The sequence below is a fragment of the Camelus ferus genome, chromosome 34, assembly GCF_009834535.1.
Source record: "Camelus ferus isolate YT-003-E chromosome 34, BCGSAC_Cfer_1.0, whole genome shotgun sequence".
Classification (NCBI taxonomy): Eukaryota; Metazoa; Chordata; class Mammalia; order Artiodactyla; family Camelidae; genus Camelus; species Camelus ferus.
In genome coordinates, this window is record NC_045729.1 from 5,259,621 (window position 1) to 5,286,861 (window position 27,241).

General features: G+C 38.8%; 1 protein-coding gene across 17 annotated transcripts in view; it reads left to right on the forward strand.

The window, feature by feature from the left end:
* Nucleotides 1-27,241, forward strand: part of LMNTD1 (lamin tail domain containing 1) — a 312,291-nt gene that overhangs the window by 122,544 nt on the left and 162,506 nt on the right. For 6 of the 17 annotated variants that reach the window (XM_032473201.1, XM_032473202.1, XM_032473203.1 and 3 more), the window contains one exon: nt 17,953-18,037. The exons of the other annotated variants lie outside the window; for them this stretch is intronic. The gene's annotated coding sequence lies outside the window, so the exon portion shown is untranslated. The remainder of the gene's footprint in view (nt 1-17,952; nt 18,038-27,241) is intronic. 17 annotated transcript variants of the gene reach the window in all.

Below are 27,241 nucleotides of genomic sequence, written 5' to 3' on the forward strand. Positions count from 1 at the left end.
TCCAAATATTCTTCACTATTCAATTTAATTACCTGCAGAAAGGGCTTACATGTTAGATTCTGCCTTTTCTGGTAGAATCTGAACTCAGGATCAAGGAAAGGCAATACAAAAATTGGGCCATTCGTAAGCTAAGTCTTAGACATTCTCAGTTTGTTACATTAAAAATGTACTCTGAATGGATTAGTCTAGCCAAAACGACTGGCTAAGTACACTAATTTAATAATGATAGTTACAATAATGATATTCAGAAGTGAAATAAAAGAATGAAACATTCTTTTTACCTCTGGATAACTTCAGTGGTGGTGACATCAGCTCAGATTTCTGCAAGCACATTGTATCAGGTATGCTCAAAGTTTTACGGAAAGAAAACATTGCTCAATAATAAACAAACAGGCATATTACAGTCCTCTAACACCCACAATGAAGATAATTTTCTGTATGCTAATCACTATAAATTAATTGGTGTACATTATCTTCAATTCTAGTACCTAAGAGCCATTATTCTTATTTTAGAGTTCAAGAAACAGGCTCAGAGAAATCTAAAAACTTTTCTAAGCTCATGCAAATAATAAATGATGAAGCTCATACTCACACTGAGGTCTGTACTTCCCACAGACAGGATCTTAAATAAACTGTATCTGTCGCTCTTACCCACTTGGCATGTAATGAGTAACTGCCATCCCAGGGATCAGGGACAGGCAGCTGTATGTAGGGGGCTCCTACAATGCTCCCCAGCCTTGAACACTGAAGTTCTGGCTACTGCTGGCTAGTAGTAATGGTCTCTTGAAATCCTAGGTTGTGGTGAGCCCAGGTCTCCAGAGGCCGTGCTTGAACTGCCCATGAGGACTTTGTGTTCACTTGGCAGTTTGTTTTATAGGTACGGTAACTTTTATCAACGCTGCTCTTATATTCTATTTCCTTAAGGTATTTTCTCTCTTATTGATCTTTCTCATTTTTATATTCCTCCTCTCCATCAGTCCCTTTCTTTCCTTGTTATGAGCACATTCAAACCTCCCATCCTAAAAAAAAAAACCCAAAAAACAAACTACCATCAATGAACCTTTTTGCTCGGCTGATTCTCCTCCATACTGTTGCTCTGTTGTTCTCTATCCCTCTACCCTGTTCTGCTTCCTGAAAGAGTGCCTGTGTCACTTACTGTCTAGAAATGATTGTTTTTCATTCATTTCTGAACCCAGTACTGCTCCAGTTTCCTCTCCCATCACTCACTGAATCAAATTTAACCACGTTTAACAAGTGGTTTCATTAAGCCTTAATGGAGGAAAATGGAAACAGAAGGAAAGCATAAACTATATTTGTGGAATGCCTACTGCAAGCCACCTTTATGCAGTGAATTTTATATATTTTCTCATCTAATCCTCATAGTAACCCTGTGATATTTTAAATCATCAACATTATTATTGTTTAAATAATAAGGAAGGGATTCAGTGCACTTGGTTAAAATAAGGTGGAAATCTGATCCAAACCCAGTTCTATCTGACACAAAATCCTGTGCACTTTCATTACACAAGGAAAGAAAGAAGTAGGTGGGAAAAAGGAGAGAGACTGAGGAAGAATGGAAAGAAAGGAGAAAAGGACTGAGGCAAGTAGAGAGGAAAGATTGGAATTCAGGGAAGCTTCTCTGCAACGAGGAAGAGATTCAAATTGACCATTACAATTAATTTCACTGCTATGACTGTGTTTTAATTTTATTGTACAGGAATACCTCAATCTAGGCCTAAGTTTGGATCATAGAAGTAGAGGGGAAAAAACCCAACATTTGTAACAAAAATGTAGTACACCTAATGGAAGGACCTCTGATCCTCTGCTAAATTACGTGTTCTGCTGAAATGAAGGCGACAGGGCGTCTACTTGCTAATACTGCCACCTTGCTCAGCCTCCTGAGGCTTTTGTTAATGCCCCAGAAACTAGACCAGAGATCTGACAGCGAAGGAATTTACCGATCTGCGTGTGCTATTTAAATTTTCCTGAAATTATTCAAATTCTCTGGCCTAGAAATCGGGGCAGAATCTCGGGACAGATGGCTTGGTAATGAGTTTTTCACCCCTTTCAGCTGCCAGGCAGTTTGGAAATTGCACGAGGCCAGGCCCTGTCAGTGCCGTTCGGCACTTCAGCTTGAAGACTAGTCTGACACTGGGAAGTTACCATCATCAGCTAATGCTTAGCGAGTGTGGCACGCCAAGTGTCATGAAAATGGAGAGAAAAAGATGTTCCGATTATAGCTTCCTCACAAGTTTGGGATTTCTGTTAGGCTGGAAGTTCAACTTCTGCCTACAGTCCAGACACCCTTCTTAGCTTGGGACCCATGTATCTGATTATCTGTTGGGCATTTTAACTTTGGATATCATGCAGGTGCCTCAAAGTACATATACTCAGAACCGAAGTCTTGATATTCCCCCAAGAAAATCCTTCTTGCTCCAGTACTTCCTATCTTAATAAATGGTAATATCATCTTCACCATCCAGTGGTTCAGACCTGGGATCATTCTTTTTTTTTTTTTTTAACTGAAGCATAGTTGATTTACAATGTTGTGTTAGTTTCAGGTGTACAGCAAAGTGATTCAACTATATATATAAACATATTCTTTTTTAGATTCTTTTCCATTATAGGTTATTACAAAATATTGAATAGAGTTCCCTGTGCTATACATTAGGACCTTGACATTTATCTATTTTATAGATAGTAGTATGTATCTGTTAACCCCAAACTTCTAATTTGTCCCTCCCCTACTTTCCCCTTGGGTAATCATAAGTTTGTTTTCTACCTCTGTGAGTCTGTTTCTGTTTTGTAAATAAGTTCATTTGTATCAGATTCCACATATGAGTGATATCACATGATATTTGCCTTTCTCTATCTGACTGACTTCACTTAGTGTGATAATCTCCAGGTTCGTCCATGCTGCTGCAAATGGCATTATTTCATTCTTTTTAATGGCTGAGTAATATTCCATTGTGTATATACACTACATCTTCTTTATCCAGTCATCTGTTGATGGACATTTAGGTTGATTCCATGTCTTGGCTATTGTAAATAGTGCTGCTGTGAACACTGGGGAACATACTTCTTTTTGAATTAAGAGTTTTCATCTTTTGACCTCGAGTCATTCTTGACTAATCCCCTCCCTCCCTGCACTACATCCAGTCACCAAGTCCTGTTGGTTCTGTTTCCTAAACATTTCCTGAACTGCTTCCACTTCTCTCTATCCCCATCGCCATCATTAGCTTTATGCCACCATCAAATTTGGCCCACACTTGGGTGTAGGTCCCTCACTGAAGGTCATCAATCTTGCCTTTTCTGATCGATCCATTTTCTCTGTGGAGCTAGTGTGGTACCATACTGCAGATCATGCCATTCTCCTGCTGAAAAGCATTCCACGCTTTCCACTGGTTGGAAAATGAAGTCTGAACATCTCAGCATAATGTAGAAGGCTGTTATCCACCTCCTTAGCATCACTTCTTACCAGTTAGTCATTTAGTCAGCAAATATTTATTGTGTTCCAGACCTTATTTAGGCTTTGGAAATATAGCAGTGAACAAAGCAGTCACTGTCCTTAAGAAACTTACATACTATTGGGAGCAGACAGGCAGTAAACATGGAAACAAATAAATGAATAATGATTTGGGGTACTGACAAATGCCCACAAGGGAGGTATTTGTGGGATGTTCCTCTTACAAGCTTTTCCAAATCCCACCTAAACTAACTTCTGTGCTTCTGACGTGCGCTCTCCCATAAGCACTTCTGTTGTTACAGTTTAGCATCCTTTATTTTATTTCCTGATTATTTATCTTCTATGCTGGACATTACAGATTTGGTGAGGGCAAGGATTCTTTCTAGAGATTACTATCATATCCCAGTGCCTACTTACTGCCTGGCGTATGTCAAGTGTTTAATGAATATTTGTGGAATAAACAAATGTAACTTCCTTAGTATGAATTGATTGATAAGTTCTTATCTGATTGGGTGAAAATATAAAATATAGGCCTTCTGAAAATTATAACTGTTTATCTATCTGTAGACCTACATGAATTCTGTTGAACTTTTCAACATATAAGTTGATTGAACTTACTTGCTCCAAATCATTTAATTCCTACAGATAGTAAAAATCTACAGATTACTGATTTCTTAGTTTTTCTTTGCATTTGCTGATAAAACCAAATTGAGAAAGAACTTTGGAAAACTGTGAGAAGAAAATAATATGCTCTGTGATAAAAAACACTGCAAGAAAAAAACACATAGATGACTTCTGTGTCGTAGTAGGTGAGGGAACAATAAACGGGTGGGGTAGGCAGAATCATTTTAGGCAGTGCGGTGTTCCAATATATTTGTTCAATTTGTTTACCTTTCCAAGATTTATGCCTGTTAGTCTGTTATATCACATTTTAAGGTTTTGCAAGGAGAAGCAGAATGGGGTTAATGCCCACATGCTCTTTCATTATCAGGCTCTGGGAACAAGTTGTCTACCTGTGGTCACCATAAAGCCAAGAAAGTCATGGCAAATATCAGCTTGAATAAAGGTCTGGATTGACTTTTATGTGCTTGAAAAAAAAAGCTTGTCCCACCCTTCAAAGTACTTGGTTACTAATTTTCACTGTTTTATCCCGCTATGGGTGAAAGACATTTCTGGGAGACTCTGAGTGCCAGCCCTCTATTATTTTCCTCTTAAACTCTTTCTTACAACGTCCTATGCTTTTATGGTGGTGGTTTAGGGCGTGTATCAGAGTTTCTGTGAGAAACATTAGCTTTCAAAAAAAAAAAAGATCTTGGCACACAATCTATGAGAATAGTTGTCTTATCAAATTCTTTTAAAGATGAATAGGGCTTTTTCACTCACTGCCATTCCTCACCAAGCTCACCGTGTGCAGATATTCTGTTGAATATACCTATAGTTGGAAATCAGTTGCTAGGTTCCCAAATGGAAATAGTTGCATGTAGAACGCAGCACAATGTTGTGGGAAAACCATGGGCTTTGGAATTAAAAGCCACTAGGCCAGTGGTGTGTGATGCACCCCGCACCCCCTGTTTATTGTGGTGTTTCATCTCTTCTCAGTTCCTTATCTAAAATTGGTCTCTTGAGTCCCTCAGTTCCAAACCAGTCAAGGACTCGGTATTGGTTTCCCTGCTGTTGCTGGTTTAGCCAGCTTATTGTCTTTGTAGAAACTCTCACTTGTGTACAAACTCAAGTATACAAATCCTTACTGCAAGTAGAAAACCTTCTGCATACTTCTCAACAGTTACAATGTACGCTACAATTTTCTGTACTTTCCTTTAATATTAGGTAGCCTGCATCCCATTCCATAGCTTAAAACATAAGTGAAAGATGGACTAGGAAGAAGAAACTAGCCTGACAAAATATCCAGCTAACAAATTCTGTAACTAAGTGGCAGCCGGGCTTTACAAAGGCTCTGAAGTTCCAATTGTTTAAGAAAAGAAAAGTAAAAAGGACAAAGATTACAATTAGTGGCAACATGGAAAAAAACCCATAGAGCGTGTCACTGGCAAAACTCTGAGAGATGGCTTCCCAAATGTGGAAAATATAAAACAAAAGCTTCTTTATTTATGATAAGTATTTGGATTTCTAATTCTCTAGGCCTTACAGGTTTATTATGAAAACCAAATTCAGTTCCCCTAAGGGGTGAGAAACCAACTGCTTCCCATTGCACAAAGTTATAAAACAGCACATTTTTAAAGCCCTATAATTTGTTTCTGGGGTGGCATTATATTGTCCTCTTCTGGGTTACATAAGTTGCCTTGGCCTTTCAAACACAGAAACATTTTACCCTTGACACAATTTGGAATTTGGAACTGCCTGTGAAAACATGAATAACTTCATTTTTCCGTTTGAAAAGTCCCTAAACACAAATTGATAAATTCTCAGAGAACTTCAGTGCAGCGTTTCAGGCTAGCATGCCCATCGCCAAGACCTATATTCAAAGTGTTTGAATTGCCAGAAAAAACACAGCTGTTAGTCTCTGTCTCAGGCAATCTGTACACCATCTTTCGGGCAGGAGAGATTGCAAAATGGGCTGAAGGTTAGATGCAAGTCTTAGAAGAGCAAAAAAATCAGTACTGGGAGGGCGTCTTTTTTTTTTTTTTTTTTTACCCAGAGTCCCAAATATTAACACTAACCCAGAATATCAGAAGTTTTAAAATACTGCTTATTTTGAAAGGCCTCTCCACACCCCTCCAAAAAATGTCACAGCCATCCACCAGCCAAAAGTTTTCTCCCAAGCTTCAGTTCTGCTCTTGAGAAATGCTCTTGTGTCTTGTTTTAGCTACGATGTAAAGGGTTGTAATGGCCTAGAAGCTGTCCCCCTGGCGTAATTTCATGGCCTTTTGGATGGAGATGGTCTCATGAGGTCAGAGCGGCTGTGACAGAGACGGTCTCTGACATTTTCATAAACGAAATTGAGTTCTTGGCACTTTCTGAGCTTGGACAGCATGTGTTTCCAGCCCTGCCCCTCCTCAGCTATAACGATTCTGCTTTAATTTCTGCCCTGATGATGTGATAGGATGAAGTGGGCCAGTTTTAGTCGAACTTTGATAATGATCTGAAGTACAACAAACGAGTCAAATAATAAGGAAGTTTGTCTCTTAAAATGTGAAGAGCATCTTTGGATTTTCCCGGTGTCATTTATTATTAGGGTGTCTGTTCATAGGTCTGACCACCACCCCCCCACTCCACCACCCCGGGTTAGTTCAGATTTTGACACTGTGGTAGAGAGAAGATTAGCTTCGGGCTGTGTGCAATTTCCTCTGCTCACACGCTCACTCCTGTCCTCTCCCACCGCTGGTGCAACTCCCCAGTGCGTTAGGACGTTCTCATGAGAAACCCTGTCCTAGGTATACCCGGATCTTCTAAACAAAACCAACTGGTTGCTCACACGCTTTCATTTCAAGGGACACTTCCTGAGTTATAGGTACCTTATGTCAGCCTTTTACATGTAATGTTTTGATTAATCCTCACAAAAATCCCTCTTCTGCAGATGAAAAAAATGAGTCCAGAGAGTTTAAGTAACTTGTCCAAGGATCCACAACAAATAAATGGCATGCCAAGATGTTAAGATATCTGAAACTGCTATTTTTAAATACCATCAATCACTTAGCAATCCCTTGAGCTGACACAGCAGAGGCATATCACGGCGGAAGCCATGTGCCTTCTGAACCCTTGGGAGTAGTCACAGGTTCAGTGAGTTCCCAGTACGGCCCAGCGAGTGCTCTCAAGGACCTGGTTTGCACTTTCTTTCTGATATTGGAGCCTGTAGGTGCAAATGATGTACAAGTTTGATCAATACTGTACCAAACTGATCTTAGAAAACTTACATAATTTGCAATCAATATTAATGACATCCAATATCAGAGGTCTATTATTCCAAAATCTCAAGAGAATTATAACCAGCACCAAACATATGTATTTCCTAATTTAGAAATGAGTAGACTTCCTCCTAGCTCCTTGTCACTGGCTACTTTATTAAATGTAACAAACGGCTTCTCTTAGGCGATCCTTTTTCTCAGGATGCAGGTTACACTGAGACTCTCTGGCAGTTGTAGCTGTGATTTTGGTTGGATTCCTGCACTCTGATCCAAACCTCAGGATCTCCTAATGAAAACTGTAGGGTGGTGTGAGTAGGGAAAAATCCTTAGAACTCCACTAGTCCCAAAGTCTTAAACTAATGGCTCCGAGGATGTAGATGGCCCCGATTGTATGTTGTTTTGTTCTCCAGGGTGATGACCCTAGTTGAATTCTTACGATTTTTTTGAATTGGTTGCCACAATTTTTAAGTGAGTGTATTTCAAATAGACATTTAAATGTTAGGCTTCTCTTGAAAAATTGGAATATTAGGCAGCACCGGGCCCGCATTCCTGCGTGGAAGCCGCCAGACACGGTGGGTGGCGGGTGCTTCTGTAGGTGGGGCTGGCCTCCCCATGTGGCTTTCTCCTGGCATCTCTGCTGGGTGGGCAGTACTGTGGTCTGTTGACACTGATCACTGCGTTTGTATTATTATTTTCTTGTAGGAGAGTTAAGAGGAAAGAAATATGTTTCTGTCTTTGTCAGAAATGGGAAAACAAGATATAATTTGAGGGGGTAGTGTGTTTAAAAAAAAAAAAAAAAGAAGAGAGCAAGTTCCTTTGCGAAAGGGAAGAATGTGCCTTTGGGTTAATATGCAAATGAAGTGTCTCTGCTGTCAGGTTCATTATGCTGTTGGCTTGGCCCTGTAAGCACTTGAGGGCCACGAGGTCATCTTATTTTGGCGATCTGAACACAGGGATGGAAAGAGGTTAAATGGCTTCCCCCAGAGTTAATATTTTTTGGCCATAACTAGAGGGACAGTTTTCTCACCTTTTAGTACAGTGCTTGTCATGTGGGAGGGAACAAATACATGAATTATTCTGTGGGATGAAATCTAAAAAAAAAAAAATTATTTGAATGTTTTGAAGTGTTTTAAGGAAAAGAAGATGAATTAAAACATGGTATTAAAGAAATTTATATAAATTCAAAATGGGCACACAAACTGGAGGGGGCAGCCATAGTTCTGTGTGGGCTCCAGACTTAGACCTTTCCTCTTACTGAGTACTTAACCTAGAGAACCTTTCACCATCTCCTGTCTGTCAGGTGTGTATTTTGTCCAACTACTGCAGAACTGCACTGGAATATATCTCATATAAAACTATTAGGCTAGAATAAGTAGCTTTTTAAATAGCTTTCTCTCTCACACACACACACACCCAAACACACACAGACACACGGAAAAGTGGCCTACAAAATTTATATTTAATCATTCGTATTTTTCAGAGCCACACCCTTTTTTTGTCTTCTTCCTCTATTCCTATGTTTATAACATATAAATACGTCTTAGGTTAAATGAAGTGTTTCCCTCCTACCCATAAACACTAACAGAGAGTCTCAGGAAAAGGTGAAAAATAAAGACACAGGGCAGAGAGACCTGTTGTCACACCCTTCTTTTTCTCAATCCAAATTAATCACAGGGGTCAGTTCTTCAAGGCACAACTATCTGGAGAGGTGATGGCTCCACTTCTTACCTTCTGAAACCACCTAAGACATCACTGCAGACAGTTTTCAGGGTCCTCCAGACACAGTTGTTCTGCATCTCAAAGGGAGGTAGGGAGGTTACTGCACGTGACCGCTTTCTAGAACCTAAGTGTACCCTCTTGATACTCCGTGTTATCTCCCAAATATGTTAATGGTTTCTGTGATTCTTATTATTTTCTTTTAGAGGAAAAGGTTCCAGAATAACCACCATGCTTAGAAATCACTCACAACTTTTCTCCATTGTCAGGACGTTGCCTCTCACGGTTACTCTGGACCCCACATGAGCACGTTTACAACCATTCCCTGTGCTTAGTCGTGTTAAACGGAAAATGTCTGATCACCATCCTCAAAAGGAAATGATTTTTTTTCCCTTTAAGTAGTCTCACCTCAGTCTTCTTTTCTATCGTTTTATAATTGTGGATTTTTAAAAAAGTGGTTCAAAGATAAGGCCTATGTGATGTCAGTGATCCCAAAGGAGGGTGTGGGAAGGTAATCAAGGACCCCCGGTGCTGCCTTGTCCCAGCCTATCCAGAGATCCTAGACCCCGGGCATTCTCCTGAGCAAACGCCACAGAGTCCGTCCACTCCTGGGTCCTTGCCCTGGTGGAAAGGCCCAAAGGCATCAGCAGCCCTGATGGGGAGACATCTGGAGACACGAAGGTGCCGGCAGCTGAGAGGCAGCACATCACAGTGGGAAGAGGGGGTGTATACCATCCGCCCTGACCCGCATTCCTCCTCTACTCCTTGTTTAAATTTGATCAAATTACTTCCCTTCTCTAGACCTCTCTTTCCTCGTATGAATCCCGCCAGGAGTGTAATAGTAACACCTACTGTCGTAGGTCAGTTCCCAGGGAAACAGACTCCGAGATGGGGATTTGTAGGCAGGGCATGCACTGTGGACTCCCTGGTGGCCACTTGCGTGGGACAGTGAAGGAAACAGGCCCGGACAGAGGCAGGTGCTGACCTACCGTGTAGTCACAAGAAAGGCCTCAGCAATGGTACGCGGGGCTCAGGAGATAAGATGGTCCTTCAGCTTCACCCACCCTGCGTCAATCAGGGAAGGAAGCATGACCTTGTGTGACGAAGCTCTCCTCAGCTGAGGGCAATTCCTGAGGAGAACACAGCCCCCAGCACTGCTGAGAGCCGGGGAGATGAGTGCCTGAGATCTACAGAGGGTGTCAGGACAGGGCGCCATCACCCCCTACACCTGCCTCGTAGGGTTCTGTGGCGGGTGTATGAGATGCTCTGTTAACAACATTTTATCCAGTCCCTGCCACACAGTTTGCTATAAATATTGTTCAGCAGACACTCATAAAGCCTTCACTAGTTGAAGATACTAGAAGAAACACTGAGGACACTTAGGAAAGTACAAAAATAAATGATGAATGGACTCTGCCCTGAAAAGATCACAGCCAAATGGGATAAGAAATAAACCAGAGGCTATGGACAGTCTAACCCTCCTGATCATTGCACATGCCCTTTATAATCTCCTTCAATTACCAAATGGATACCAAATACTCTCTCTAGTGTATTGTTGGCTATAAACATCTTGTGGTCTCATTGGAGAACCAAGACTTGCATGCATGGATGAACCCAATAACAGCATGACATACAATTAAGTGTCAAAATATGTGGCAGGGACCCTAACTGGTGAGGCAGGTCAGGCTTGGGAGCGATGGGGTGCTGGAGTCGTCTGGAGGGCTTTGTGGAGGAGTGGACTTGACTTGAATGTTGTCACTTGCCTGGACAGTGGATAGATGGAGGGGAAAAGGGAACTCCAGGCGGCGGAAGAGGACAAGTGAAGGGTCTGGCCATGTCTGTGGGTGGGGAGGGAGTCAGCCGGACGGTAATGGAGATTTTATATTGACACATGCTGCTAAATGGACCTCTGCTAATCACTGGAATCGGATTAGTTCTGTGACAGATTGCAGCATTTATGCCTAATCCTACAAGCGCTTCTTTGGGATTTTGGGATAACACAGATGAAACTCTGTAAAGGGGAAGATTGATCTGGTGATGTTGGATAATGAACTATAAAAGGAAACCAACATTTATGGGGAGCCTCCCAGGTCCTTTTCTCAATGTCTTTTACTATTTTTAGTAAATAACCCAGGTGACAGATATTGAAGCTGAGACTAGAGGCTCAAATTGAACACCAGATAGTAGATGCTTTGTGAGGAGGTTTTAGCAGAAGGGTGGTTTGTATAGAGGGAAAGCACAGGCTCTGAATCCAGACTTAGAAGGTATGATGGATTCAAATCATGATTCCACAACTTACATGACATACGACCTTGGACAAGCTTCATAACCTCCCTGCATCTGTTTCCATCTGCAAAATGAAGTCAATGATCCCCACCTTACCATGTTGTAAGGTCAGAATAGTAACTAATATAAAATGCATCAAAGTTGCCCACTGGGCTTATAGAAGGTGTTCAATAAATGCTATTATTGTTGTTGTTAATATTATCATTATTACGCCCATGTCAGAAGCCTCTCTTCTCTCTCTCCCCCTTAAACTTATATTTTGGCTTTGTCTCTGCTTGTCTGGGGATGCGCAGTGCTTTAAAAAAAAATGCAATGCTTAAATTCGACTCTAAGGGTCTTGTAGAGCCTCACCATTCTTTCTCTTGAGAGTGCTGGAAGGCCAAGGCTGAAGGTAAAAGGTACCTTCTGTTGGCAGATGGAAGTGCCTTGATTAGAGGTTACTGGTAGGAGGCACCACCCTTTAAATTTCAAGTCCATACTAATGATTCCACCTTGAGAGCATTTATTCCTGCAGATTTTGGAGTACGTTCTAGAGGAGGCTACTAAACTGTTCGCATCTCTGATGGAAGGTCATACCAGATGTTTCTTTTCAGACACATCCCTCTTTCCATCTCTCCATCACCTTGCCCTGGAAAGGAGTAGAGCTTAGAGGTCAAGTGCAGACCTGCAGGTCAGGAGCTGTGGCTGTTAGAGCCACATTTCAAGTGCTCAGTAGCCCTGTGTGGCTCGTGGCTGCTGCATGGGACAGCACATGTTATAGAACACATTTCTCATCTCACAAACTTCTTTTGGGCCATGCTGCTCCAGAGCCAAACTGACTGGAGTTAAATGATGTTTTCAACAGTTACTGTCTGTGTGACTTTACATAGGTAATTTAATCTTGCTTTGCCTTGGTTTTATCATCTATAAAATGAGGGTTCAGGTGTCAGCTTACTGGGAGCATTTATGAGAATTAGATGAATTAATTTATGTAGTTTATTTTTAGCAACCCCTAAATATCATATGGTATTTTCTCAGCAACCGTTACTAATTACTATTCATCAAAAACCAGACAAAACAACACCTATTTCAGAAAGAAAATACAGAATATGTAGATGAAGGGAGGGTGGCTCAGAGTAGTTGCCCATTATCTGTGTTCCCAAGGTCCATATGGCACATGATTGTCATGGAACTCATCATAATGTAATTTTCTATGTCTGTGTCTGTTTTCTTTACTAGACTCCAGGCCTTGGGAATTCAAGGACTAGTGTCTTATTCCTCTTTGTACCCCATCACCTACCATGGGGCCTTGAGCACACATGACATTCAATAAGCCCTTTATTTTCAACAGAGCTGAACCGAGTTGAATGCTCAAGAACTAACAGGCTTCTTATTTATTAATATTTTAATGGGAATAGTAGGTTGGGATTTTGCTAATTTTGCCATGTTTTTAACCAGATAGAGACAATGAACTGACAAAGAGGTTTAAGAACAATGGAGAACAGTATTTAAAGTCAAGAATGGATGGGGGTATCCAGAATGGACAATCACTTCACGTGCTGGGGACAAACTGAGAGGAGGGAAAAGAAAGAGGAAGGAAAGGAGATAGAGTTGATAAGTCATCTGGGAGGACGTTCAAAGACACATTTTCCCCACTTCAACATTTTACCACAGGCAGATCCTGAAGCCCTAGATATAATTATCTTGTCTGGAATGCCTGGGCTAGAGTAAACAGAGATCTGAGTGTGTCAACAAATTACTTAATCAAGCAGAGAGGGTGGCAATGTGAAAGCAAAATCATAGCCTGCAATAGACTAGAGAGACTGAACTCTTCAGCTGTGATGGAGGAGAGAGAGTCAGACATAAGAGAAATTATAGAGTCCTGGGGACCAGACTCTGGACCTGGTTAGCCAATGTGAAGAATTAAACAAGAAATAAAAAAATTTTTTTAAATGGAACTGCATTGTTCAATAAAACACTTCTTGAGTATAAACATAAATTTAAAAGCAATTGAGATTAAGCCATCACTTTAGATGAGCCAAGGGTCAGAAGGAGGGCTGCAAGTGGCATTCAAAAGGGCCTCAGGATCTGTGCCATCAGAGTGGCAGTTACAATTAAAAGCAGAAGTGAAATGGCTGAGAAGTATAAAAGCTAGAAATGAACAGATGGCCAGGCAGTCAGCTTGCTAGGCTGCTCAAATTGGATATATTTTATATTTCATTCCAAGTTAACAAATATTAGGACATTAAAATGCATGAAACATGGTGTGTATCCCATCTTGCCATGTTTTTATTACTAAGTTACAAAGAATTAGGCTGCACAGAATGTATGCAGATGCATCCAGGGAAGCGAACGCTGAGTCAGGGGGGATCAGGAAGGTCAGCTGGGTTCCTCTTTTCCGGAGAAGAGCCTGGTCCATTGTACACTAAGCAGCCTCTGTAGGGCTATTCCTAAGGTGGCCACCCACTTCCAAAAAATGTGAAGAAATTAGATTGCTGATGACATTTTCTTTAAAGGTTGCGATGGCCAAGCCTCCTTTTTGTTTTCAGTACTGGTGTTAAATTTAGGGAGTGTGTAGAATGTTGACTCTACACATGGACGATGTTTTTATTGGACTTCAGTACGTCATTTACCATAAGCAATCATTAACACAGGGTAGCTGCACCATGATCAGCAGACCATAGATAATACCAGACTGTCATTATGAGACTGTTTTTCACACATTTTCTGTTGAGTCTGGAGCTTTCTTCATAGGTGGACTGAGGCCACATGGCAAGAATAAGGTTTTCCTTGGTTCACAAGTGTATTGATTAAGAAATATGAGTATGTTTAGACTAAGTGGCCTCTCTTCAACTTCTTTGTTTGATCTCGGTCCACGTCTAGGGTTCTGTAACCAGATCATGACTCTGATTCTCTAATGGAAAACTTGTCAAGTTTCTTTTTGCGTGACTGGGAAACAGACCGTGTGTTCCAGTGCACCAGATTCTCGTCTTTGTCTTCAGAATACATAGCGAGGCATCCCTGGAAGTGAAAAGAAATTTCCTCGTCCCCAGTTTTCTTTTCATTTTCACTTGAACCAAGATTATACTATATTCATTCATTCAGTCTGTTGTGTAATCTCTATATTTTGAATGCCCACTATGTGCTGGGTACTGAGCCAGGAACTTGGGATACAGGGGTCTTTGCACTTACGTTTGAAAAAAGACCTACTTTCTCATGGTCTGTGTTTATTAACTCTGGCTCCTTTTGACATAATCTTAGTGCAGTGTAGAAAATCATTCAAACCTAACATCTACGGAGGCTGCAGCTGCATATATAAAGAAACGCCCAGGAGAGTGCCATTCCCCTATGTGCGGCTCTCATCTCCTCGGAGTTACAGCCTAGAAATACCATGCACAAAAAGGGATGTCTGTAAAAGTCACCATTTGGCTCCCAGGTTGTGGAGTCACTGGGAGAAAAGTATTTAGTTAGCTTCCTCTATGCACCTTATTAACAGCTAAAAGGAAAATCACTCTTACACCAAAAACTAGGAAACAAAATTGTGTGTAGTCATCTATGTAATTATATACTTTTGTGTGGTATACTGAAAGATATAGATGTATATACAAATTAATGTGCATTCTTTTACTATATATGTATAGCTTGCCTATGTGCAGATACAATAGAAAATAATATACAAGCTTTAAACATGGTTAAGGCAGCTTTCATTGTAGGCATGGACTTGAAGTATCGTGTGTGTGTGTGTGTGTGTGTGTGTGTGTGTGTGTGTGTGTGTTTGCATTTGCATGTGTGGTCCATGTGGATGTGTTGGGATAGGGATGGAGGCTAGGGGAAGATGGAGAGACCAGAAAAGGAGTGCAGAGCATAGAAACACAGAATTCCTTGGTATCTTCCATCATGATTGTTGAATGAGTATGGATGGTACAGTAATCATGACCAGTAGTGATGGTAGTAGAAGGGAGAGGGTGGAAAAAAATGATTAGAGGATGTCAAGATGGTAATTTGATTGCATTAATAGCATATACTGGTCGGGGGAGGGTATAGCTCAAGTGATAGAGTGTGTGCTTAGCAGGCATGCGGTCCCGGGTTCAATCCCCAGTACCTCCATTAAAAAAATAAACAAATAAATAAATAGCATATACTGCTGCTGACTCAATATGTAATACTATATATTTATATGTATTATATTGACATATATGTACATATATACACAGATAATATACACATAAATTATGCACCAATGGTAAATAGAAATGTCCTCTATATTTCCAAAGTTTAGAAATTGACAGTAAACTTTCTTTAGATGATAGTAGGGTTAAGCCACCTTTATTTATAAATATTAAACTATAATCAAAAGTAATTTAAAAATCCATCTATATGAATTTGGTATAAAGAATGAGTACCTTTTAAAACTGATGAAATATGTATATCATTTACATCCATACCCAGCTGTGATTACATGATTTTTTAAAAGCCAATAATTATTTCAGTATTCATCTCAAATATTCTGATTGAATGAGGAGATAAACAAATCTGCTATTAGAAGATGAAAGGAATATGTATGTGTAAAATCATCAGAGTGTACTTGAGAGAGTTACACAAATGCTTGAGGAAAATTTATGTAAATATCATTTTTTTAGAAACTTAAATGCAAAAAAATTTCAAAAGTGGCATATTATGTCATAAATATGTATCATTCTAATTCTAAAAGTAATGCTGAAGGCATAAAGCATTTCCCTTTGGAAATATCAACAATATTTAATGAAAACAGGAAAACATTTCAAAAATATCCTGATTGCTAAGTGTTTACGTCAGCTGCAACTGTTTCACTAAAAAATAAACAGATACTTCAGCGGAGAGGATAAGTGAAGTATGCTTTTTCTTCAAAATATCTGGCTTTAGGATTAGCTATTTGAAAGGTCTATTAAAAATAAGACCTACAAAGTTGAACAACAGAGTATATTTTCTAGGACATTTTATGAATATAAGTTCCTTTCACTAGCTCTGCAGTTAACTCTCATTCTTATAATTGTGGCCCCAGTGGTATTAGAACACAGAGAAAAGAAACCAAGGACCGGAGCACCGATGAAATAGACCTTGAGCTTAGGGTAGCGCATACCTCCTAATGCTAGGAACTTGAGATCCACTTGGTAAAAATAAATAGCTAATACTCAGTGCTCACTATGTGTGGAGTATTCTGAAAGATGGTTTTCATTTATTTTTAAAATTTAGTCCTTCCAGACCCCTCTGAGAACTACAGTGATTACCCCCATGTTGCAGGTGAAGAAGCAAAGGTGTAGCGTGATTCACATCAACCTGCCCAGCGTTGAGCAACTAGAAAAATGGTGGAGCAGGACTGACACTTAGAAAGCTGTGCCTTTAACCACTGCTCGGTACGGCCAACCACCTTCGACCCAACTGTAACTCTTCAGGATTAATTTTATCTCTGAAAGTCAGAGAAATATAATATAACCTTCCCAAGGTTATGACACTTCACAGATTAAGTGTCAGAGCAGGATTTAAACCCAATTTGTCTGACTCCAAAGCCACCTTCCACCGGGCTTTGCTGCCTTTCGTTTGAGACGTTGCCAAGTATTTGTGCCACATACTGGCACCTGCAGTTTATTGGGCTGGTGGCAACTGGTCAAGGGCCCTCACAGGGTGCTAGTGCATTGGTAGGGGCCAGAGGAGGACCTCTGCCTGAAAGTCCATTCACCTTGTCCATCTGGTAACTTTGTGCCATGGTAATTCCTCATGGGACCTGCATCCTGTACAGTACAGAACTGACCACAGTATCTCAAACTGAGTTAGAATGTGTGTATAGTCATAAATCATTAAATCATGAGAGGTATATTAGAGTCAAAAAGTCAAACTAGGCATATTAATAAGAGTAAGAATATCTTACATGTACTGGAGTTTCTAGAAATTAAGTGAACATTAAGAAATTTGTCTGAATACATATAGTCTATTATGCAACTGAAACATTGACTATTGCTTAGAACCAGATTTTTAAATTAACGTAGCCTTATATGGATAGTAATCATAGTACTATCCATTATCATGGATAGTTACCAAAATAAACATTATTCTTTGGAAAAACATGATGTCAATAACATTGTATATCCCATATTATTGAAAAAGAATTCTTCTGTTTCAATACCAATTATGTAGATCTGTGGATGAGTTTCTTCAAAACAGTCCTTGAGGATCTAGCTACTTTAAAGTGTGTGCATGTTTGAATGTGGGTATGCTGACGACGGAAATGAAAACACTGGAATTATTAGAAATGCACACCCCATAACAGATCATTTTTAGTGAGTACAGAAGCTTTTTGAACTTTGCCAAAACAGGTGTTTCATGCAGAGAAGGCTGCTGAGACCAAATACTAGAATTATTAAGTAACCATTAGAGAAATTCTGGATAGAACGAGTGCAATGAAAGGACAGAATTTGATGAGACAAATGACCTTTCAGCGTTGCTAAGGAATTCTTGTGGTGGATTTTTCTCCTTAATTCAATACCCAGCAAATAAAGCAATAAATCTGAACATGCCCGACCGCTAGGAAATGTCTCTCCTGCTAAAAGGAGTTGTAATAAGAAGCAGAACTCAGATGGCCGAGCTAATGACGTTCTGTTCCCACAGGGCCCATCCTTCAGGGGTGAGCTTTCCCGAGAGCCCTGTGGCTGATCAACAGCTGACTCCTGGAGTCCTGCCCCGCCGGCTGACAGTAAGTGCCCAGACACAGAGCAGACCTGTCCCCTGCATCAGCCAGCCTTGCCCTCCTCCTTTCCCAGACAGAAAGGGACTCCAAGGCAGTCAGTGCAGACCCAGTGTGACCCAGGGACGGCTTCTGGCATGCACTTCTCTTTTCCCTCCATCTGTTTGTTGAGTTCTTATAGCCTGGAGAACTGGAAAATATCCCTGAAGAAATAGACCTATCCTCTTTCTTGCCAGGAGACACTATAATTTAAGAAAAGTGTTTTTTTCTTCACTAAGGAGTAGGTGCTATTTAGATTATTTTAGGGGTCTCTTTATTCTGACAAAACTTGCAAAAAAAAATACTTATGTGGCAAAAATAAACAAAACAAATACACATACAAATAAAATAAATAAAGCCTTTCTAAACAGTACTTGACACCCAATGTCAAGTTGGTCCCATTAGGCACCAACTTAACATTCCTTATAAGTTAACTGCCCTAATAAAGCTGCCATCGAGGGAACCATCATTAAGGTTGTCTAGGTCTGGTGCCTAGGTCTTGGACCAAATGCTTGTTTTGTTTTCCTTCTTCCATATCTTCTTTGTTCTGTATTTCAGGAAAATCTGATTTGGTTAATTACAAAATTGGATTGTTCCTTCACCAGAATTGCCTGTTTGAGAAATTTCATGATGTTTAGACTATTAAGGGATATGTCCTGTAAGTGATGTTAGCTAACTCTGTAAAAGTTCTCTAAATAATAGATGAAAAGGCTGATGAGTTTCAAGTGAGATTCTTGGAGGACTAATTACTATTAAATCTATTACCCTGCTCCTTGTCCACATGTGGTTATCAGACAACACTTCCTTTCAATATCTTGCTCAAGGTGCGACTGCGTGACTGCTTAGCGCTTGAAGTATTTTTGTCAGCACAAACAAGATCTCCATTAGGGAAAAAATTCTTAACACCAAAGCCCTAGGAAAAGCTGATGCAAAACAATGTGTTTTCAAGAAACAAAGAAACAAACAACCTTGTTTCTAATGAGGCTGATTCTCTGATCCATTGGGAGAGGCTTCCTGGTCCACAGGGGTGGGGCTGATTTAGTTGGAAAAGCGGAAAGATCTGCTCTGGAGAGAAGCTACTTGAGGTATTGGTCTGGGAACTGGGAAACTGGGTTCTAGTCCCGAATTTGACAGTAACATGCTGTGCCTAGTTAGGTCGTGTTACTTCATCTCCCCGGGTTTCAATTCCCTTGTTTATTAGATGAGGAAGGAAAGGGCTTTTTAGCAGACCTCCATGGTATTTGCCAGCCTAAAATACCATGGTCCCAGATTGCACTTGAAGTAGCATGAATATCTAAGTCAGAGATAACTGTTTAATAGTCATTGGAAATACCTTTCACATTCTCATATAAGTGTATTTGAGATTATTCAGTGTTTGAACACGTGTAGTTTTTTTCTCTAATTATTTCTAAGTAAGCATGAATTTAAGAGAGTTTCATGACATTTTTTAGCTCTAAGAAGGATTATAAGTTGTGGGATAGTTTGGGTAGTTTCTGTATTTAAGGGACAAAGTCACTTTTACTAAATTCCTACTTAAAATCCTAAATGGAATATTATATTTCCAAGGAACTAATGATCCTACAGGATTTTATAAAATATCCCAATTTTATCCAAGGAAAGGTCTCATTTGAAACTGGTGAGAGTCTATTCCTTGAACAATGACTTTTCTACTTTTTTTCCCAAGCAAATAATTGGGATAAACTGTTTTAGCTATTTCTGAGTGCCTACTGAGTGTAAATCTCTGCTAGGAAATGCGGGGAATGGAGAAATAAATAAGACACAATTCCTGCCCTTGGTATAGGATTGTATTTATATGCTCACAAGATTCAGACATTCAAAGAACTAATTAGAATATTATCAATTGTTTCCATATTATATTTCTTTTTTTTTTTTATTTACTTTTTCTACTTACCTTATATCAAAGAAGGGAGAAGAAACCTATACCATTTTTATAAGACCATATTGATGGGAAAATACTCCATCACTAGGGAGAAAGGTTTTGTGGTGCAGAGAGGAGTCACCTTTTGTCTGGCGCTGCTAGCGCTGATTCTGTGCACAACCAGCCCTAGTCCTTAGGCATCAGGGTGTGCCCAACACTCATGTCAGCACTGCATTGAAGGCTGCTGTTTTGCATCACAGCGCAGCTTAAGAGAACCCTTGAGTTGGTGTGGGAGCATAGCTATCTACCTCTGCAGTGGCTGCAGTGAGCCTTCTTTCCACCCATGCAAAGACTGGGGGCGTGGGAAGTATCAAAGGACAGGGTGTCTGGGATGCTGTGACATGGGACAGGAGTCATTCTGCCGTCCCCCGGAGTGTGGATGAAGAGTCCCTAACCTAGGATTTCTCTGCTTCCATATTTTTCACGCCGAACTGCATCAGAAATTGGGTGGCTACAGCCTGCAACCTTCAGGCAGTGGAGGTTGGCTATGGACTACACAGCGAACAAGTAAAATTCATGGTGACCTCACCTGCTTGTAGTGAAAGACTTGTTTCACTGTTCTTTGGTAGCAAGAATGGACTTTATGAAGTAACTTGGAGGGGAAAGGAAGTATGTTAGAAAGTAGATAATTTCCAGCCAGTTAAGAGTTGTACGAAGGTGGAATTGCTCACCCATCCAGTGTTCACAGCACAAGCCAGGGATGTGCCACATGTTGGAGGCGAGGGAGGTCACGTAGCCACTGGGGATTTAAACTGTCCTGTTTCTTTTTTTTCTTTTTAAATTCTTTTTTTAATTGACGTACAGTCAGTTACAATGTTGTATTAATTTCTGGTGTACAGTATAGTGACTTATTTATACATATACATATATATATATATATTCCTTTTCATATGCTTTTTCATTATAGGCTATTACAAGGTATTGAATATAGTTCCCTGTGTTTGCAGTTGGACCTTGTGTTTTATCTATTTTATATGTAGTAGTTAGTATCTACAAACCCCAGACTCCCAATTTATCCCTCCCTGTCCTGTTTCTTTGATCCTATGACCTAATTCATCTTTCTGAATATCTCTACTGGAGCCTCAGAAGCAGACAAGTATAGTACCAATTTCCCTAAATTCTGTGCCATGTAACATGAGTTCTTGGAGATTTTAGCTATGCCAGAAATAAAGGCGTTCCGTGACAAAACAGCTTTGGAAAATGCTAGACGCTAGACACTAGACGTCCCCGTTGGAGATTCATAATACATATTACCAGTGTGTTTGACAAAGTTGCTGGTAAAGGAATTTATTTAAACTTTAATTCAGCATTTCCTAAACTTATTTATTTCAGACATTATGTCTCTTATTGTTCCATAAAACAAATGTTCCAAAATCTACAGCTTGAGAAATGTTCTTTGGTAAAAAGAACATGACTTTTTGAGTCATATCAACTTGGTGGCAAGTCTGGTTGTGCCACCAATTAATTGCTCGAGTGTAAAGAAGCCTGTTACCATGGTGAGTTTCAGTGTCCTCATCTGAGAAATGGAGGAAATATTTACCCATGGAGGGTCTTATGAGTAAAATCATTCTTATAAAGTGCCTAATAGTACCTGGCCAACAGCAAGTGTTCAATATATTAGGACAACTTCTACCATTTACTAATATCAGGACCTTTTTCTTTTTTCCCACTTGGGCACCTAATCATTCCTCTTGCAGTTTGAAATCCACTTCCTTTTGTCTGTCTTTGATGGGGATAGGAATAGTGTTATTAATCATTAAAACAACCCGGACTGCATGATTTGGTGAAACAGCTGTGGCTTAATGGCCCAGTCTTTGCCCATGGGACAAGAGGCCTCAGCTCTGGGGTCCCCAACCTCTCATTTCAAATAGGAGATTTCTTTTTTTTTTTTTTTTAACTAATGTATACTCAATTACAATGTGTCAATTCCTGGTGTACAGCATAATGTTTCAGTCATACATATACATACATATATTCATTTTCATATTCTTTTCCATTATAGATTACTATAAGATACTGAATATTCCCTGTGCTATACAGACAAAATTTGTTTTATCTATTTTTATATATAGTAGATAATATTTGCAAATGTCAAACTCCCAATTTATCCCTTCACACCCCCTTCCCCCCCAAGAAGCCATAAGATTCTTTACTATGTCTGCGAGTTTGTTTCTGTTTTGTAGATGAGTTCATTAGTCTTCTATTTTCTTTTTTTAGAGTCCACATTTGAGTGAATATGGTATTTTTCTTTCTCCTTCTGGCTTACTTCTCTTAGAATGATAATCTCTAGGTCTATCCATGTTGCTGCAAATGGCATTATTTCATTCTTTTTTATGGCTGAGTAGTATTCCATTGTATAAATTTACCACAGCTTCTTTATCCAATCATCTGTTGATGGATATTTAGCTTGCTTCCATGTCTTGGCTATTGTAAATAGTGCTGCTATGAACACTGGGATGCATGTATCTTTTTGAATTAGAGTTCTCTCTGGATATATGCCCAGGAGTGGGAATGCTGGATCATATAGTAAGTCTAGTTTTAGTCTTCTGAGGAATCTCCATACTGTTTTCCATAATGCTTCACTAAACTACATTCCCACCAACAGTATAGGAAGGTTCCCTTTTCTCCACACTCTCTCCAGCATTTATCATTTGTGAACTTTTGAATGATGGCCATTCTGCCTGGTATGAGGTGATACTTCATTGTAGTTTTGATTTTCATTTCTCTGATAATTAGCGATATTGAGCATTTTTTCATGTGCCTATTGGCCATTTGTATGTCTTCATTGGAGAATTGCTTATTTAGGTCCTCTGTTCACTTTTGGATTGGGTTGTTTGTTTTTTTTTTGTTATTGAGTTGTATGAGCTCTTTATATATTCTGGGAATTAAACCATTGTCAGTCGCATCATTTGCAAACATTTTCAAGGAGCTTCACTTGATAGACCAGAGCTGAGGGGCACAATATTACAAAGGAGTCCTAAGCAGGGTGCTTAAAGATTGAAGAACACCCATTCAAATAGTATTTCCCTTCCTTCTTTGAACAGCCACAACATTTTGTTTCAACCCCAGTTATTGGACTAAATTTTAGGATTGTGGTGGGTTGTGTACCTATGCCTCCTCCCCTTATATGCATGAAATTTATTGTCTGTATCTGGCATTTTAAATATTTGTTGTCCTGAATGCAAAGATGGTCCTTCCACCCAATTCATGATCTGAGTCCCCAGGTTCACCCTTAGAATTTAGGCTATTATCTCCATTTTGGCTTTAGTCCTTATAAGAGCAAAATTCTAATCAAGAAAGCCTAGTACTGTGCAGCATTTCAATCCTACAAAATGGTCTTGGAACAAAGTTTCCATGGTCAAATTAGTTAGGGAAATACTGAATAATATGCTCTTATTGGAAATTCATAATGTGTATTTGCATATTAAAATCTCACAGAAGTCCTGCCCAAAAGCAATCAGTTAACTATGTTTAGCTCAGACTTTCTCAATTATTAAACCACAGAATACCCTTTTCGAGTAAAACCTTGTTAAAATCCATGGGTTGTTAGTTCTGAGGAACGTACTTAGGAAAGTGCAGCATACTACAATTATGAAGTTTTATTTCAACTAGATTGGACCCAACTATCTTTTACAGATGTATTGAAGTAAAATTAATATATGCTATAGCCTGAATGTTCATGTCCCCCTCTCCCCACCCCCAACAATTCATATCTTGAAATCCTAACCCTCATAGGTGGCAGCATTGGGAGGTGGGATCTTTGTGAGCTACTTAAGTCATGAGGGTCCTACCCTCATGAATGAGATTACAGCCTATAAAAGAGGGCCCAGAGAAATCCCTAACCCCTTCACCATGGGAGGACACAGCAAGAAGGCACTGGCTATGAACCAGGAAGAAAGCCCTTACCAGAATGCAACTGTCCTAGTAACTTGATATTGGACTTCCTAGACTCCAGGACTGGGAAAAATAAATATTTGCTGTTTAAGCTACTATGGTAATTTGATATAGAAGCCCAAACTGAGTAACACATAATATGCACTCTTTTTCTGGCTTATTTCCCCCAGCATAAACACTTTTGAGATTTATCCATATTGTTGCATGTATAGTTCATTCGTTTTCATTACTGAATGTATTCTATTTTATGGCTATACCACTATTTGTTTATCCATTAACCGGTTAGTGAACATTTGGATTATTTCTAGTGTTCGGCTGTTACAATAAAGCTGTTATGCATATTTGTGTGCAAGTCTTTGTATAGACATAATGCTTGCTTTTCCCTTAAGTAAGTGCATAGAACTGGAGAAGCTGAATTACATCGTAGGTGCATGTTTAGCCCATGGACTGCTTTTCCAAAGTCATTGAACCATGTGACAGTCCCACAAGCAAGATATGCGAGTCTCAGTTCTTTGTCAATACTTGGTATGCTCAGGCTTGTTAATTTTAACCATTTTAATAGGTGTGTAGCAGTGTATCATTTTTTAAAATCTGCACTACTTAATGGCTAATGACATTGAACGTTTTTTCATGTGCTTATTTGCCATTCGAAGCTCTTCTTTGATGAATGAATGTTCAAATCTTTTGCCCATTAAAAAAAAAAAAACGGGCTGTTTGTTTTCTTCCTATAGAGATTAGAAAGTCCCATATGTATTTGGGATATGAGTTCTTCGTCACACCCGTGAAGAAAAGACTTTTTCACTCAGTCTGTGACTTATCTTTTCATTCTCTCTCAGCAGTGTCTTTCAAAGAGCAGAAGTTCTTAACTTTGATGAAGTCTAATCTATCAATTTTTTTTCTTTTATGGATTCTGCTTCTGGTTTTGTGTATACTGTGTGAGAAATGGCTGGGAGTTTTTGTTTGGTTTTGTCTTTCGCATGTGGATGTTCAGTTGTTCCAGCATCATTCGTTGGAAAGGCTCCCCTTTCCCCACTGGATTGCCTTAACACGTTTGTCAAAAAGCCATTGCCCACCTAAGTAACCCATAGAAAATTATCAGAGCCAGTAAATGATATCAGACTGTAGTTGTGGATTTGTTTATTTCTCCTTGAAGTTATGTCCATTTTGCTTCACGTATTTTGAAGGTCTGTTATTAGGTATCTAAACGTTTAGGATTATGATGTCCTCTTGATGAACTGACCTCCCCTATGAACTGACCTCCTTCCTCTATCACTTATGAAGTGCTTCTCTTTATCCATGATAATCTTGTTTGCTCTAGTATTTTTTGTTTGTTTGTTTGCTCTAGTGTTAATGTAGCCACTGCAGCTTTCTGATTCATATTAGTAGGCTACCTCATTTTATATCCTTTTACAAATTTAACTTATTTGTAGCTTTCATACCAAAGCATACCATTGGGTCTGTTTTACCTAATCTAACAAGTTCTGCATTAATTAATGTGTTCGGATCCTTTACATTCAATGTGATTATTTTAATCTACCATCTTGCTTTTAATTTTCTGTTTGTCCCACATGGGCTTTTTTTTTTTTTAATTGACGTATAGATAGTTAATTTGCAATGTTTTGTTAATTTCTGGTGTATGGCATAGTAATTCATTTATACACATATATATTCCTTTTCATATCCAATTTCATTATAGGCCATGACAAGATATTGAATGTAGTTCCCTATGCTGTACAGTAAGATGTTGTTTATTTTATATATAGTAATTAGTATCTATGAGTCCCATATGGTCTTTATTCCATTTTCTCTCTTTCTCTCCAAACTTTTTTTTGAGTTTTAGAGCGGTTTCTTATAAAGCAATAGAAACTGAAACATTAACAACACTTAGAAAGAACTTCTAAATCAATACATATATTAATAGCAGTATATAAATAAGAGACATGAACAAATTATTTATGTAAGAGAATACTTATTGGTGGATAAACATATATAAATATGCCTAAATTCATGACTAATTAGAAGGTGAAAATGAAAACAATGAAGTATGACTTCTTATCCATAAAGTTTACCATATTTAATGCTTCTAAAATTCTAAGTGTTTATGAGTATGAAGAAAGACAATGGAACAATATCTAGTGTTTGTAATAGAAACAAGTTTGTTTTATGATTCTGTATCATCTCATGTTTTAGTGTATTAGCTATGGCTAACTTTTTGTTTTTTTGGTTTTTTTTCTCCTTTTTCAGTTTTATTAGGTAGAATTATTACAGTTCGACTGCACGTACACATTATATTGCATGTAAATACATATGTACAGTATACTGCACATTATGGCTAACTTTTTGACTTAGTTTAGTTGTTACTTTAGGATTTATAGCACACATCTTGAACTTATCACAGTTTAATTTCAAGCACTAGTATACTTCAAGTATATTATGAGATACTTACAAAGCATATCTCCATTTCTCCCTCTTTTAGTTCTATGTATGTTATAATCTCCACAATGCATTATTAATATCTTTGATTCAATCTGTTAATTAACTTTTAAAAAGATTTAACTGATAAGGAAAAAAACATTTTTATATTTACCAAGGTAGTTACCATGTCTGGTGTTCTTTATTCTTTTTTGCAGGCCCAAGTTTTTTATCAGATATCATTTCATTCTGCTTGAAGGATTTCCTTTAATGTATTTTCTAGTTATGGTGTCTGATTATTTTTTCTCCTTTTATATATATGAAAAAGTATTTATTTCATTTTTATTTCAAAAAGATATTTTCATTGGGTGAAAAATTCTAGGTTGACAACTTTTTTTCTCTTAGTACTTTAAAGATATTGCTTCAATACCTTCTAGCTTGCATTGTTTCAATGAGAAATCTGCTGTCAGATTTATCTCTGTTCCTCTCTGGGCAACATATTACCCACTCCACCCCTCAAATGGCTTTTAAGATTTTCTGTTTAATTTGGCTTTAGGAAATTTTATTATGGTGTACCTTAGTAACCTTTTAAATTATGCTAAGAGATTTTTGAGGCATTTTAACCTGTATGTTTATCATTTTTATCTAATTTTGGGGAAAATTTGACCATTTTTTCCTCAAATATCTTCCCTCACTCCACTGAGGACTCTAATTACACATGTATTTGGCTCCTTGAAAGTCGCTTAGTTCACTGATGGTTTTCTTTTTCCCTGTGTTTCATTTTGGATGGCATTTATAACTATGGCTTTGAGTTCACTAAGCTTTTCTTCTGAAATGTCTAATCTGTTATTAATCTCATCTAGTATATTTTTATTTCAACATCATAAGTTTCATCTCTAAAAGTTCATTTGTCACTTTTGTGTCTTCCA